The sequence below is a fragment of the Mixophyes fleayi genome, chromosome 6 (genome assembly GCF_038048845.1).
Source record: "Mixophyes fleayi isolate aMixFle1 chromosome 6, aMixFle1.hap1, whole genome shotgun sequence".
NCBI classification, from domain to species: Eukaryota; Metazoa; Chordata; class Amphibia; order Anura; family Limnodynastidae; genus Mixophyes; species Mixophyes fleayi.
This window is the reverse complement of record NC_134407.1, coordinates 197,212,857-197,217,273: the sequence shown is the minus strand read 5'-3', so window position 1 is coordinate 197,217,273 and position 4,417 is coordinate 197,212,857.

Genomic DNA, 4,417 nt, shown 5'->3' with positions numbered 1-4,417 from the left:
AAAGATGAAGGGGGCACAGTTCTTATATTAACCTGCGAACATTGCCGGCAACTACGGTAGAAATATCCGCTCATTTTTCCTCGCACCCCAAAAAAACGAACGGAAATCTCTGTCAAATCTCCACCGCAAAGTGGCTCAAGGAGGTTTCAGAGGCACCTCGCGGCTAATTAAATCCCCCCCTTGCGGTTTTCTGATGTCATCATTTGAATTAGTGTTTTTATCTCTGATGAAAAATAGGTAATATTGTTCACAGTGATAATAGTTTAAAATGTAAATAAACTGATAGATATAAACTGATAAATGTGAATAGTTTATAATCGGTGGCACAGTGGTTAGCATTGCTGCCTCACAGTGCTAGGTCATAGGCTAAATTCCAAACAGACCCTATCTGGCGTTTGTATGTTTTCCCCATATTTGCTCGGGTTTCTGCCTACAGTCCTAAAACATACTGGTAGCTTAAAAGTCTTCTGACAATATTTTAAATGTTCTCTGTACAGCGCTATGTAATATGTAGGCGTTATATAAATAACCGATGATACAAATGCACTAAAAAAAATGATTAAGCCACTTTGTGTAAGAAATAGGAGGAGCGCCACCTCAGGAAGCAGAACATTTAGGTCCAGTCTTTATTATTACAGCAGAAATAAGAAATTGCATTTTCAACTCTGTTATGAATAAGGTTTTATTCTTTCATTGTCTGCCCTAGATTTTGAGCTTTCCATACTGGGTATAATTGACATGGGAACTTTAGATTGTGCAGAATTGCTCTGTAAAGTAGCAGTAGCAGAAATTAGCGGCCACCAAATAACTTCTTGGGGATGTAATAATTTCATATTAATTTTTTTTTCCCAGTTGAATGCTTTTCAGTACATTTCAGTACATTTCCTTGTCAGCTAATCAGGTGTTATTACATATTTGATTTGTCTGCCTAAGTCCTCATACCCACTGGCATTTTATAAATGTTTTTTTTTACATTTGTTAAATTTGTAAAATAAATGCAAATGGGCTGACACTAAATACAATCGTTTTTAGTGCCATCATACCCATTGGCATTTTTACCTGTGTTGCATTACATTGTTTTAGTGTTTTTTGGGACAGTACTTGTTACATTCCTGTTTTTTTGCCTTGTTAAGACTCCTCTTGATGACGATCTCGAAAATGCAAGTAAAGAGGTTTATCAAACAGGTTTGCGTTTACTAGTGGCAAAAACGCAACTGGATATGTGGTCTAATGGTTAGGAGCAGGGATGTTGCCTATAATGAGGGAACCAGAGGCAGCTGACTAATGCAGCAAGTTTTGGGGGCCAGCAAAATAAAAGTAATGTAATATATTCTTGGTGCAAAAGTCTAAATTACTGTTATGTACCAATATTTTTAAGTGCACATGACACCTACACAAATGTCTGTTTTACTTTCTGTAAAGGATGGTAAAGGTGTCTCAGGCAGGATAATGTATAGTTACACCACTGGTAAGGTGTGGTACTACCCACAGTGCTGGCATGGCTGATGCTGAGCTACTAGGCACCATAGGCATAGGCAAACTGAGGGGGGTTTTCTAGTGTTAGGAAACCCCCTCTAAGCCTGGGGCACTGTATAATTGAGGTGGTCCGACAGTGCTCCTGCTTCACACAGCTCTGCTTGAAAAGGGAGAGCTGCAAGCCCCTAACAGTAGTGAACGCAGCATTGCCCATGTATATTATGGGGATAGGAAGAGTTGGAGAGCAGCCAAGCACTGTCTAAAATTATAGCTACGTCCCCATGCATGCTGGTCACGCCCACTGGCGGCGGGGTGTGGAAACCCCCCTCCACAAATCCTGCGTTTGCTCCCGGTAGGGAAAGCTTCAGCCTGCACCCCCTCACTGAAGGGGACGTGGCTATGAATGTACAGTGCCATGACACAGAGGGCGTCATGGTCATCATCATCATCAGCTATTTATATAGCGCCACTAATTCCGCAGCGCTGTACAGAGATCTCACCTTAGTCCCTGCCCCATTGAAGATAACAGTCTAAATTCCCTAACACCCACGCACAGACAGACAGACACACAGCACAAGCATGACTGCTGCCTGCTACTGTTTGGCCACTTGCAATGACCAATGGCAGTCACAAGCATCATCAAGTCCGGGCAGTGATCCGCTCAGTCCGTAAGCCGTGATCCTAGAGGTGGTGGTGACAGGAAGAGCAGGACAAGCCGGTAGTAGCATTAATTGTCAGTCTGCAGAGTAGCCCAGAACATGACATCATAGTGCAGTCTCGTCTCTGATATAAGCTTAATGACACTGGCAATAACATGGAAAAATTGCATTATATCAATCCTGTTACCTCACTCAGAGAGCCAGATTTCAGCACCAGAGTTCATATATAGTGATTTAATAGAGCCCTCTGGAATCTTTTATTTAGAGAGAATACATAATAAAACACAGTGATGATACAACAAGAGGCAGCCTGTCACCCCTACAGGCCCTGGCATTGATGCCTTACCAAACCTCCAGGGCATGCACTGTGCTGGTGTCTGTAGCCTCCTCATGTGTGTTGGTCTTTTGGGTATTTCCGTAAACACTTGCTGCATTGTCAGCTATGTATGAAAGCCCACACCTGCTTATTCTACTAAACAGCGTATTCTTAGGGACAAAATACATCATCATGTTTTCTTTCTTCCCGCATGGTCAGAGGTTGACCTTGAATCCTTATCTTCAAAGCTTCAGTGAATCGACAAAATCTAAAAAAAATCTAACCAGATAAAGCCACCCAATTCTTGTGTTTTCTGGTATGAGAAGCTTTGAAAGAGTTGGCTATATCATTGTAGTCACTGCTATCTTTGATCAAATGAACTATAAATGTGTCAAGTACTAGCAAGATGCATTATATATATATATATATATATATATATATATTTTTTGTTATGGAAAAAGTTCCACAGCCTAGTGGTGTTAGCATGTGGTTTTGAGGCATTTTAACTGGAGTAACGGAAAGAATACAACAATTGAGTATACGCTAAAAAAACTACTGCCCAAAAACAAACAAAACCAAATAAAATCACAACATAACACTATAAGGACAATAAGGCTCATTTACAAAGATATAAATGTGCAAATATGCTCTTCTTTTAACAATATACAGTTGTTTGTGTGGGAAGAGCATGGATCTGAGAATCAATATGGCGTGTCTATATGTAAGCCACTATTTGAATCTTGTGATGGCAGTAGCTGGGTGGACTCGGGTGTCCCAAGCTAAATGCAAAAATGAGATTTAATTTTGCATGACAAAATATTCAATAAGATAGGGATACAGGGCACACATTTTTTCGGGGTGTTCCCTACTTGGCGGATTACTGAAAATCCTCTTTCATCCCTCAAAGACCTGAATTTCTTTACACATGCCCATCGGTCGCAGAGGGCAAGTGGGCTTGTATTTGGTGGTATGCCATACCTCCACTTCTACTGCTTTCATTGTAACACTATCCAATTACATTCACGCACATCTTCTATACACCGACTTCTAAATTTCCAATTTTTAGTCACTGCACATGCACTACACAAGTGTGGCAAGGAAAGGCTTGCTGGAACTAGTAGTGCTACATAGGAAAATGCTAATGTTTTGCTTAGAAACATTATTAATTCAACACCCATAGATCATGGGAGTTTGAAGGGGTGTAGTATGAGTGATCGGTGCTGTAAACACCGACACTCTTTAATCCTCCACAATTATTCCTATACTGAACAGAGCGACGAAGAAAAAATAACTACTTCTAGTAAAAAGACAGAGAGTAAATCTGAAGACAGGAGATTGTGACTAATTGTGGAGGATTAAAGAGTGTCAGTGTTTACAGCACCGATCACTCAATTACCACCGGTTTGAAGGAGCCCCAGTACTTTCCTAGGGGTGAGAGTCTTTGCTGAATAGGCTGGGGCTGTGTCCCACTATGAGAGGGGACCCTGTGCTGCGGATTTCCCTGTTACAATGTGCCATAGCCTGGTTCTAAGTTCAGCTTTTGCGGGGTCCCCGTGCCGTTCATCCCCCAACATTAGCAGTAACCAGCCCTGGTTGTGAACGTTGGTGCTTAGAAGACCACTTTTTTTTTTAAAAAAAAATATTTATTTTCTTTTTTGAACATACAGAAAAAAGTTTTAGAATTGTTTTTATTATTTGACTCTACTGAATAGTTTGTGTTAGTACGTGGGGATCTTTCCTGAATACATGCATTCTTTCCTTAAACAAAATAACTTTTACTTTTTAGTAATCAGGAAACAATGTACACGATAGTAGGAGGTTTTTTTTTTAAGTGCAAGTGCATTTGAAGTGACATTTTTCTGTTTCCATCAGGCATATTTTCGCTACTACATAAAAATAGGTGTATACCAAATATACAGGTGCATTTTCAAAGGAGGAATAAGGCAAGCACCCATGTGTGTGCCAG